Raw genomic sequence first — 12,619 nt, forward strand, 5'->3', positions numbered from 1 at the left:
CAAATAACAGAATGAGATCCACAGAAAAACTAGATATTTGAGCTATCAGACAAAGACACTGAGATAACTCTATTATGTTCAAAGAAATAAAGGCAAGACTTAGAAATTTGGCAAAAAACTAGAAACTAAGAAAAAATTCAACTTAGAAAGTCAACTGAAAACTATAGCTGAAGTTAAAATCTTAATGCATGTGTATAACAGCAGATTAAAAATGCTGAAGAGAGATTTAGTGAACTGGAAGATATGTTGGAAGAAAATAGAGGCATAGACCAAAGAAAAAATATATAAAATATAAAAAGGAATAAGATATAGAGAATACAATGAGAATATCTAGCGTAAGATACTTTAAGAAGGAAGAAAAAGAATGAGGCAGAAAAACTGAGATTATGGCTGAGAATTTTCTTCAAATGATTAATGATATCAAGTCACAGATCCTAGAAGACTTACAAAACCCAAACCAAAAAAAAAAAAACCAAAAAACCCACTGCCGTCGAGTCGATTCTGACTCAAAGCGACCCTACAGGACAGAGTAGAACTGCTCCGTAGAGTTTCCAAGGATCGCCTGGTGGATTCGAACTGCTGACGTTTTGCTTAGCAGCCATAACACTTAACCGCTACGCCACCAGGGTTTCCTTATAAGACCCATGTAGGGTAAATACAAAGAAATTCGTATCTAGGTACATCATAGTAGAACTGCTGAAGCTAAAGACAAAAAACCCCACAAAAAACAAATAATTTAAAACTACTTAAAGAATGGAAGAGATTATCTTTAAAGGACAAACAAAAAAACTGACTGATGACTTCTCTACAGAAATAGTGACAACCCTAAGATAATAAAAAAAAAGACAATAAGATGATATATTTAAATTATAGAGAGAAAATACATGGCAACCCAGAACTCTATGCTGAGGAAAAACATCATGAATGAGCAAAGACCTTTTGTTTTCAGACAAACAAAACGTGGATAAGTTAACATCAGCATGCCCACATTAAAGAAAATTCCAAAGGTATTCTTCAAGCAGAAAGAAAATAAGGAGAAAGGCTTAAGATGCAAGAAGGAATGAAAGTTAATGAAACGAGTAAAAATAGAGGATTACTGACTGCATGACATAATAAGAATAGATATTATTGGGTTTAAAATATGTAAGAAATTAGAATGTATGCTAACTACAGCCTTTTGACTTTTATGGCTTTATGGTCAGGAAACATGCTGTGTAATATTTTGATGTTTTAGATTCTGTTAATGCTTGCTTTGTGGCCTAATACGTGGTCTATTCTCAAGAATGCTCCATGAGCGTTAGAAAAGAAAGTTTCCTTGACTACCGTTGGGTAAAGTGTTGTGTTTAAGTCTATGAGACCAAGTTGGCTGATTGTGGTATTTAGATCTTCCGTGTCTTTATTGAGCTTCTTTATGGATATCCTGTCTGTCATCAGAAGTGGTATGTTGAAGTCTTCTACTATTATTGTGGAGCTATTTCTCTTTTCAATGCTGTTTGAGTTTGTTTTATGTATTTTGGAGCCCTGTCATTGGGTGTATAAGTACTGATTATGATTTTGACCTCCTGGTATATTGACCCTTTAATCATTATATAGTGTATTTCCTTTTCCTTTGTGGAGGATTTTACTTTAAAGCCTGTTTTATCAGAGATTAATATTGCCACTCTTATTTTTTATTGTTGTGTGCTTCATGTATGTATATATATATATATATTTTCTGTTTCATTCTTTGAGATTTAGTTTATGTCTTTGAGTCTATGGTGTGTCTCTTGGAGTCTGCATACAGACAGATCATGTTTTCTAATCCATTCTGCTACTCTCTGTCTCCTTATGGGTGCAATTAAACCATTTACATTTATCGTAATTATTCATAGTTAACGAGTTTTTTTATGAGTTTAGTGCTGTCATTTTCATCTTTTTTGTGTATGTCTTGTTGGCATTTTCCTTATTCCATTTAATTTTCTCTGTTGAGTCGTTTTTCTTTGTGCATTTTCTTTCCATCCTCTTCATTTTTGTTGCCTTTGTATTTACTGCTAATTTATTTTTTTCTGTGCTGAATCGTTTTTCTTTTTAGTCTTTCATCTTCTTCCTTGTTGTTGCTTTTGTATTTGCTGAAAATTTATGTTTTCCTTGCTTTTTTTTAAATTTTAATGTGTAGGATTGTTAGTTTCCTTTGGGTTACCTTAACATTTACCTCTGTTTTTCTAAATTTAAACCAGTCTTTTATTTCTTTATATCGTCTTGACTTCCTCTCCATATGAAAAATCTATGACTACATTACTTAGTCCCTCTTTTTTGTGTTAATGTTGTCATCTTTTACAGATCAATGTCTCTGTTTCTACATTTTCAGTGTTTTAGCTTTCATTTATTTGTGACGTCCCTATGTGGGTTGATATCTGGTTGTTCTGTCCCGTGTTCTAGTTTTGGGTTGTTAGCTGATGTTATTGATTTTCTAACTGGAGAACTCCCTTTATTATTTCTTGTCATATTGGTTAGGTTTTTAAAAATTCCTTAAACTTCTGCTTGTCTGGAAATGTCCTAATTTCACCATCATATTTGAGAGACAGTTTTGCTGGATATATAATTCTTGGCAGGCAATTTTTTTTTTTCCTTCAGGGCTTTGTATATGTCCTTCTTGCCTGCATGGTTTCTGCTGAGTAGTCCAAGCTTAGTCTTACTGACCCTTCTTTATAGGTGACTTTTTGTTTATCCCTAGCTACTCTTAAAATTCTCTCTTTATATTTGGTTTTGACAAGCAAGATTATAATATGTCCTGGTGACTTTATCTTGGCATCTACCTTGTGTGGGGTTCAGTAAGCATCTTGGATACATATCTTCTTATCTTTCACAAGATCAGTGAAGTTTTTAGCCAAGAAGTCTTGAACAATTCTCACTGTGTTTTCTGTTATCCTCCAACCCCCACCCCGATTCTGGTGTTCCAATCACTCTTGATAGAGTCCTGCATAATTCTTAGAGTTTCTTCAATTTTAAAAAATTATTTTATCTGATTTTTCCTCAAATAACTTGGCGTCAATTGCTTTATCTTCAGTCTCACTAATTCTGACTTCCAATGCCTCAATTCTGCTCCTCTTGTTTTCTATTGAGTTGTCTAATTCTGAAATTTTATTGTTACTCTTTTGGATTTGCTTGCTATCTTTCTATGGATTCTTGCAGCCTGTTACATTTGTCATTATACTCTTGTATAACCTTCTTAAGTTCCTCTTTTGTTTTATCTGTGTGTTCCTTGGCTTGTTCTTCGTTTTGCCTGATCTCCTCCTGGATCTCTTGAAGAGCTCGGTCTCTTAATCTTTTAAATTCTACCTCCGGCAATTCCTGGAATTTCTCTTCATTTGGAAGATTTCTTGATTTGTTGTTTTGGGAGCTTCCTGAATCCATCATGGTGTGCCTCTTTATGTTATTTGATATTTACACTTGTCTCTGAGCCATTAGTGAGTTATTATATTCATTTATTTTATGTTTGCTTGCTGAGTCGGAATCTACTTGATGGCACTGGGTTTTTTTTTTTTTTTTTGGTGTACTGTGTCCTAGCTTCTTGTTTTATTTTGATATGCCCAAATAGGCTGCTTGGGTAAGCTAGTTTGATTATTGGCACCTTTTGAAGCTCTTACGTCCTGTCACCAGGTGATCAGAGCTGTTACTAGGTATGTGAGCCTAGGAGCCCTTTTACATTCTTGTATGGATTCAGCTCAGGTGTCCAGGTAGTCGGTCACCAAGTGTGTGGTGTAGGCTCTTACCTACAGTCCTACATAGACAGGGTTGATTGGTGTAGGTACAGGTGTCTGGCTACTGTGGGGGGGATGACTGCCCCTGAGTGTCTGGGAGGAAAGCATGTCCCTGTTCCCTAGAGCACATAGGTGGGTGGGTTTTGCAGCCAGACCATGGTCACCCAATGCTGTTGGTTGTAAGGACTGGGATTCACCACTTACTCTTGGACTCCTGAATTGGGTGCTAGGTGGCATGGGTGGAGCCACCAACCCTCAGGTCACTGATGTGGGTAGGTGAGGACCCTGCTTAATTGGCAGAACTTTGTCAAATATCAGAAATCTGCCCCTCTACTTATAGCTGATACAGTTGAAAATAGGCTTCAGGTATATACCCTGTCGTAGTGTGCTAATGAGAGCCTATGCTGTTGAAATGGGCCCACACAGATCTATGCAAGGGTGAAAGGCATTCAAAGTCCTTGGACCCCTTATGTCTGTGCCTTCCCTAAGTTCCTGGCTTAGGGAAGCTGGCAGATTATTTTTTGTTGTTTGTTCCTGCTCCAGGGCATGTGATAGTTCCTACTTCTGGCCCAGGGGACCCAGAAATAGCCAAAGCTGGTCCAAGACTGAAAACAGAGAGGGAGGAAGCAGGTAAATGGGAGAGATGTTCTTCCCAAAGGGGATGATTTTTGATTTGTGTGGCATTTTAAATGCATGTACTTATCTTTTGCCAACTTAGCACTGCTTTTCACTGCTTATGGAGGCTTGTGTAGGCTTTCCACCACTCGGTCTCTTCAGATGTGGAAAACATGTCCCGAGCATCACTGCTTGCGTCACCGCACATGCCATCCGATCCAGCCTGCAGGGTGCTGGTTTCTGCCGGGTCCGGTCTGTCAAACTCTCACTGCTTCTGAACCATATTCCCCTCCCCCGCCACTAAGTCCAATTCTGTAACTTCACCTTTGATGTTCAGGGCTCCTAGATTGTCATATATAATCGACTTACTTCTCTGGGTCTTTGTTATAAGAGGGGCTACATAAAGCATCTGACTACTCTGCCATCTTGGCCCCACCCCCTACAAGAGACATTTTTCATCACATTCCTGAATCTGACACTATCAGAGAAACTTATCTCTGAGAAAATGAAATAGGGATGAGGCAGTAGGCAGAACAAACCCGTTGGGTTGGAGTCAATTCTGATGCATAATGACCCTATAGGTCAGAGTAGAACTGCCTCATAGGGTTTTCAAGGAGCGGCTGTTGCATTTGAACTACTGGGCCAGAGTATATTTGGAGCACTGGTGGTGCAGTGGTTAAGAACTCAGCTGCTAACCAAAAGCTTGGCAGTTCGAATACATTAGCTGCTCCATGGAAACCCTATGGGGGCAATTCTACTCTGTCCTATAGCGTTGCTGTGTGTTGAAATCAATTCACCAGCAATGGGTTTGGTTTTTTGATTTACATGCCTACATGAGTAAAATTTGACTTGAATCTCTGAACTTAATTCTAACGTAAGAATGATATTGTAGCACTTCTCCGTAAAGGTTTGTCTTAAGTCATCAGGATAAATCCAAACCCACTGCCGTCGAGTCGATTCTGACTCATCCTGACCCTATAGGACAGAGTAGAACTGCCCAATAGAGTTTCCAAGGAGCGCCTGGTGGATTTGAACTACCGTTCTCTCGGTTAGCAGTCGTAGCACTTACCCACTATGCCACCAGGGTTTCCTCATCAGGATAAGCCTGTGCTAATTTATTGGATACCTTCAGGAATTCTTCATCAGTTATATTCACATTAAGAAGGAAAAAAATATCAGAAGGAACTTCATACATCCTTACCCTTCATTTCATGCAAGATTCAAGTGTGTCAGTGATGGTGGTTATGTAAAATTGATTCCTGGCACTCAATACTTCTGGAGCATTTCTGTCATTTACTTGTTTCTTCTAATGCTTCTGCAACAATAAATTGCTTGATAATCAGTATTTGGCAGTATTTGTTTTATTGTGTTTTCAAAATATTCTCTTATGTAAATATCTTGTTAATAGCTGGTAGAGATCTATGCGTGTCTATAAATTTACTTCTGAATCTCGAAGAATTGACTCATCAAATGAAAATGATGGAATATATTATTATACATAACAAACATAAATACATGGTCTGTGTTTCCATTTCGTTGGCGACGTTTTAAGCTTCTGTTCTGGTATCGCCTTTTTGTGACTGGTCTTCAGCAATATTCTCTATGGAACCTAGAATCTGGGTGTGTGATTCCAGGTTTGCACTCGTTGCTATAGCATGTGCTTCCCAGTGGTTATTAGAAAGACCTTTTAATGCTGATCACCGCCTATGAACAGCTCATCGGTGAATAGAGATGGCAAAAAATTTGTAAAATATCTGAATAGAAGAAAAAAATCATTTTTTTGACAAAAATCCATTGTGATACATCCTACAAAATTAAGTGAATGTGCAGCACCTTGGTATGAAAATGGCATATTAATTTCATTCCAGAATTTTCTGTTGTATGCTGTAATGGCAGCATTGTTATAGGATTGGTCTCTGCACTTAGAAAAATCAATTTTGCAAGCTTCACATTATCAGTGAAACACTTGCTTTGCAATGTCTTTACCAGTATGATTTCTTAAGCTAGGAAATGTGATAAATCACCACACAGGTTTTCTATCTGTTGGAGATACGGATCTTTAAACAATCCTTAGCTGGCCTGTATGAGAAGCCTCAGAAGTGGAATCCACAGACAAAATGAAATATCGAGCTATGCTTATTTCACTGACAGTAGTTGATTGAACTTCATCACTTATCAAGATTATAAATTTTTTACACATTATTTTAGAATTATAGGATGGATTGCCCTTTCCTGTGTTACCATATTTTGAGATGTGACTTGCTAAAAATAGATCAAATGAGCAACAAGTTGAAGTCAACTTTAAAATTTTCCATTTCGTGGGGACCCAAAGACTTCATTTCTTTTTCACGAAGATAGTCCCCATTCAGTGATTGTTATGACAACAATGACACATTACAAAATGGCTTTTCAATACTGATGTTCATTAATTTGTGATTCCAGTTCATAAGTTAAGCCAGAACAATGTGTTTGGTTTAAATATGATAACATGATCTCTGTGAATTGAACTATTTTCATGTTTACTGATCCTATTCAGTTTGCACCAATTGCTAAATTCATCTGTAACAATTCGAGAATTAAGTGAGGATGACGGGTTTGTTTGGTTAGTAGGTTTGCAAACAAAACAATACACTGAGCTGACTGATGGAGATTGCAGTAGCCACTCCCTCTTATAATTTTCATCATTAACTTTGCACTCTAGAAAAAATTCTGGCTACAGAACTTTGTTTACCGTCCAGGAATTTTCCACACAAATTTACAAGTGGACAACTGTGATGTTGACAATCACTTGGGCCTCTTTTGATCCAGTAATTTATTTCATTGAAAGAAAATTATTCCACAAGGCAGGATCTGCATTTCTGTTATTTATGGAGTCTGCAGATGTGACAATTTAATATTCTTAGTTTCACTTTCTAGATCATTACTAATTTTTTTTTTTTTTTTACTACAGCAAGAAATGGATGCAGAATTTGGAAAAAATCCTGTTATATTTGTATTGCCATCCTTAATTTCAGCACTAGTGGTACTAGTAGGATGATTCCCACCCATAAGCACGTACCTTTAATGGAAGAAGTCTCTTCTGATTTATTACATTCTAAAAAGGAATTTGGGGATTGTCTTTAGGGATTCACAAATCATTTTCTTTTTATCTCCTGCAGGCTTCCATTTTTGCACTCCACTTAGTTATTGCCATTTCATTTTGCCTGGATATAAAATTATGTCACTTTTTAAATTTGATTCTACCATTACAATAAATTTGAATAATAGAAAGTAAATTTATAAAACAGGTAGTTTATAAAATAAAATTTAATTTAGAATTTAGACATTAACACAACAAATTTGTATTTGAAAATTAAATAACTCATTGCTGTGGATTAAATTTTAACTAACAGTGACCCTATTGGACAGAATAGAACTGCACAGCAGGGCTTCTAAGGAGAGGCTGGTTGAAACCTTTTAGTTTCAGCCAAGCTCTTAACCACTCTTCCACCAGGGCTACATTTGAAAATTAGTAAGTAAAAACGTTAATTTGGACCATGAGATTTTGTTCTTCAGGTCTTAGATAGTCCAAAGAAATAGTACATGATATCCTTCTCCATGGACTAATTCCTCCTGAAAACAGGTCCAAAGTATGTAGGATGTAGTCTAGCCTTCTTTGCTTCTAGGCTAGTGTACGTTCTGGTTATACTTCTTTCAAGATAGATTTTTTCATTCTTTTGGCAATTCATGGTGTATTCAGAATTCTTCACCAACACGACAATTAAAAGGCATCAGTTCTTCTACAGTCTTCCTTATTCATCAGCCAGCTTTCCCACACATACGAGGCCACTGAAAACACTGTGGCTTGGATCAGTTGCATCTTAGTTTTCAAGGTGATGTCTTTGCTTTTCAACACTTTAGAGGTCTTTTGCAGCCAGTTTCCCTAATGCAATGCATCTTTTGATTTCTTAACTGCTGTGTCCATGGGTGTTGATTGTGGATCCAAATAAAATGAAATCCTTGACAACTTCAATCTTTTCTCCGTTGATCACGATGTTGCTCATTGGCCCAGTTGTGAGGATTTTTGTTTTCTTCATGTTGAGGTGCAATCTCTACTGAAGGCCGCGGTCTTTGATCTTCATCAGTAAGTGCTTCAAGACCTCTTATCTTTTAGCAAGCGGGGTTGAGTCATCTGCAAAATGCAGGTTGTTAATGAGTCTTCCTCCAATCCTGAGGTGTTCTTCGTATAGTCCAGCTTCTCAGATTATTTGCAGATTAAATAAGTATTGTGAAAGGATACAACCCTGACACACACCTTTCCTGACTTTAAACCACGCAGTATCACCTTTTTCTGTTTGAACGTCTACCTCTTGATCAGGTTCCTCATCAGCACAATTGAGTGTTCTGGGATTCCCACTCTTCGCAATGTTATCCATAATTTGTTATGACCCAAGCAGTCAAATGCCTTTGCATAGTCAATAATACACAGGTAAACATCTTTCTGGTATTCTCTGCTTTCAGCCAGAATAGATATGACATCAGCTGTGATATCCCTTCTTCCATGTCCTCTTCTGAATCCTGCTTAAATTTCTGGCAGTTCCCTGTCAATGTACTGCTACAGCTGCTTTTGAATGATTTTTAGCAGAATATTACTTGCATGTGATATTAATGATATTGTTTGATAATTTCCACATTTGGTTGGATCACCTTTCTTAGGAATAGGCGTAAATATGGATCCTTGCCAGTTCGTAGGCCATATTTCTTGGGATTAGACAAGTGAGCGATTCCAGTGCTGCATCCATTTGGTGAAACATCTCAGTTGGTATTCCGTCAATTCTCGGAGGCTTTTTTTTCTCACCAATTCCTTCAGGGCAGCATGAACTTCTTCCTTCAGTATCATCGGTTTCTGATCATATGCTACTTCCTGAAATGGTTGAAGGTCGACCAATCCTTTTTGGTATAGTGACTGTGGGTATTACTTTCATCTTCTTTTGATGCTTCCTGCGTCATTTAATATTATACCCTTAGAATCCTTCAGTATTGCAACTCAAGGGTTGAGTTTTTTCTTCAGTTCTTTCAGCTTGAGAAATGCTGAGTGTTCTTCCGTTTTGGTTATCCATCTCCAGATCTTTACACATGTCATTATAATACTTTTTCTTCTCAAGCCACCCTTTGAAATCTTCTGTTCAGCTCTATTACTTCGTCATTTCTTCCTTTCACTTTAGCTACCCGACATTCAAGAGCAAGGTTCAGAGTCTCTTCTGACATCCGTTTTGGTCTTTTCTTTCTTTCCTGTCTTTTAAAGGACCTCTTGCTTTCTTCATGTGTGATGTCCTTGATGTCATTCCACAACTCACCTGGTCTTCAGTTGTTAAGTTTAACACGTAAAATGTATTCTCGAGGTGGTCTCTAAATACAGGTGAGATGTACTCAAGGTCATACTTTGGCCCTTTTTGACTTATTCTACTTTTCTTCAGTTTCAACTTGAACTCCCATATGAGCAATTGACAGTCTGTTTCACAATCGATCCCTGGCCTTGTTCTGACTGATGATATGAGTTTTCCCATCTTCTCTTTCCACAGATGTAGTCAGTTTGATTCCTGTGTATTCCATCTGGTAAAGTCCACGTGTATAGCTGCCGTTTATGTTGGTGAAAAAAAATATTTGCAGTGGATGAGTCACTGGTCTTGCAAAATTCTTTCATGAGATTTCTGGCATCATTTCTATCACCAATGCTGTATTTTCCAACTACTTTTCCTTCTTTGTTTCCAACTTTAACATTCTAAAGACCAGTAATTATCAATACATCTTGATTGCATATTTGATCAATTTCAGGCTGCAGACGTTGTTTAAAATCTTCAATTTCTTTATCTTTGGCATTAGTGGTTGGTGCATAAATTTGAATAGTCATATAAACTAGTCTTCCTTGTAAGTGTATAGATATTAGCCTATCAGTGACAACATTGTACTTCAGGCTAGATCTTGAAATGTTCTCTTTGATGACTAATGTAATGTCATTCTTTTGACTCTGGTGGAATATCCATGTTTGTAAGACTGCTCACAGACTGTTTCACCAGAGAGTTTTCTGGTACTGCAATATCTACCACTAATCTCTGTGATCCCTGTGAATTGGCAAAATAAGAATAGTGCTATAGATTTCTTCCAAATACGGAAAACATAAGTATGAAAATGTTCTTGCTGTTGATTATGTTCTTTACCAATTTGTTCGTATGGGATTTTTGATACTTCACTTGAAAAATGAGTCCAAGGTACTGTGATGTGATTGTTTATTTTGTGTGGCCTTTCTAGCCATAGTCTTATAACATCCACCCTGGTGCTTGGGCAGGACTTGTGTGATAGGGTAGTTGTGGCTCACCAAGGGGATTGTTTAGTTTTCCCTTCAAAGAGCACCAGTTCCACAGCAAACAGGAGGATTCAACTCCCATCAAGGAAGAACAGCCAGGAGCTGAGCATATATTGTGGACCTGAGATCCCTGCACTGAGAAGATCCTAGAAGCAGGAGACTGAGATAGAGAGAGGAAGCTGTAACCCTGAAGACGGTAAGATGCCATGGCAGGAGAGACCAAGCAACAGGGACCCGGCTATAGGAGATGATGGCCCAGGGAGAAGGAAAGCTGAGTGCCTTTGGAGAGAGGCCCAAGGCCAGGCAGAGGCACGCCTATGAGCACAGGAGGGAAGAGGCTGTCCTGATAGAAGAACTGTATTCTGAGTGTCTTTGAGCCTGAGTTGTAACTGTTACTTCCCCAATAAACCCCATAATCATGAATATGGACTGTGAGCTCTGTGTGGCCGTTGCAATGAATTATTGAACCCAGCAGAGAAGTAGGGAGTGCTGTGTGAGGGACAGTTGGTGTCAGGGTTAGTGAAGATGGTGGAGAGAGGATAGTTTTTTCACCAATGCCTTCAATGCAGCTTCGATTTCTTCCTTTTATACCATCAGTTCTTGATCTTATGCTACCTCTTGAAATGGTTGAAAATTATCCAGTTCTACTGCAGTACTATATTAATATCAGACAAATTATACTTCAGAAAAAGGAGTATTATTGGGAATAGGTAGGGACATAACATAATAAAGGTTCATTTCTCCAAAAAGATACAACCATCCTAAATGAGTACATATTTAACAACAGGGCTCCAAAATACAAAAACTAATAAATCTGAAAGGGGAAATGGACAAATACGCATTTGTAATTGGTATCAGTACTTTTCTATCAATAATTAATAGAGCCCTGCTAGTCGAAGTCCAAAGCATCTGTATGAACCACTCATGGATGTCTATGTGTGTGTGTATGTGTATATGTATGTATATAGTATAAAGACAAGTAATACAGAAATAAACATAGAGTCCTTGGGAGGTGCAAACGGTTAATGCATTCAGCTGCTAACCAAAATGTTGAAGGTTTGAGTCCACCCACAGGCACTTCGGAGGAAAGGCTTGGCGATCTACTTTTGAAAAATTAGCCGTTGAACTGACACACTTGTGTGTCACTACTACTCTGACACACATGGGGCGAGGGGTCACCATGAGTCAGATCAGCTTGATAGCAATTGAATGATTTTTTTATTCATTCTGCCAGTGTTTGTCTTTTAATTGGTATCTTAGGCTGGTTTCTCTAGAGAAGCTAAACCAGTGATATATATATATATGTATGTATTTATATATAAATAGATTTATATCAAGGAAATGGCTCCCGAGGCTGTAGAGGCTGGTAAGTCTCAAGTCCATGGGTCAGCCTGGTGGCTTCTCCTGACTCACATAGATGCAGGGACTGCAGAACTGAAGATCTGCAGGTCATACAACAGGTCTGTGGCTCACAGGCTGCAAAGGCTGACAGATCTCAAGATCGGCAGGTAAGCTGGCAGCCCGCGGCTCACAGACTGCGGAGGCTGATGAATCCCAAAATTGGAAGGTAAGCTGAGAGTTCAAGTCCCAAAAACTTGAGATCAGATGAAGAGGAGCCAGCTGCAGGATTCAGAGTGAGCAAAAGCTCAAGAGCCTTGCCAGAAAGTCCACCTATATTGGATGCAGTCCACACCCCTGAGGAAACTCCCTTACATCTGATTGGCTACTCACAGCAGATCCCATCATGGAGGTAATCACATTATATCACATCTCATCATGGAAGTGATTGCATCGTTTTACGACTGCTAAACTACATCATAACTGCCAAAGCACTGACAATCATGGTCCAACAAAGTTAACACACAACTTTAATGATCCCAATTGTGAATTTAATCTATTTATATTTAAAGCAATTCATGAT

General features: G+C 38.1%; 1 protein-coding gene and 1 long non-coding RNA gene across 4 annotated transcripts in view; both read right to left on the reverse strand.

Moving 5' to 3' along the window:
- Positions 1-12,619, reverse strand: part of LOC135229234 (protein FAM170B-like) — a 188,693-nt gene that overhangs the window by 39,034 nt on the left and 137,040 nt on the right. The gene's annotated exons all lie outside the window — the stretch shown is intronic.
- On the reverse strand, positions 2,534-11,999 carry LOC135229232 (uncharacterized). Its single transcript, XR_010320014.1, has 2 exons — positions 7,414-11,999; positions 2,534-5,670 (listed from the first exon to the last, which is right to left on the reverse strand). It is a non-coding gene; the product is annotated as an uncharacterized LOC135229232 (long non-coding RNA).

This window comes from Loxodonta africana, unplaced genomic scaffold (genome assembly GCF_030014295.1).
Source record: "Loxodonta africana isolate mLoxAfr1 unplaced genomic scaffold, mLoxAfr1.hap2 scaffold_170, whole genome shotgun sequence".
In the NCBI taxonomy this organism is placed as follows: Eukaryota; Metazoa; Chordata; class Mammalia; order Proboscidea; family Elephantidae; genus Loxodonta; species Loxodonta africana.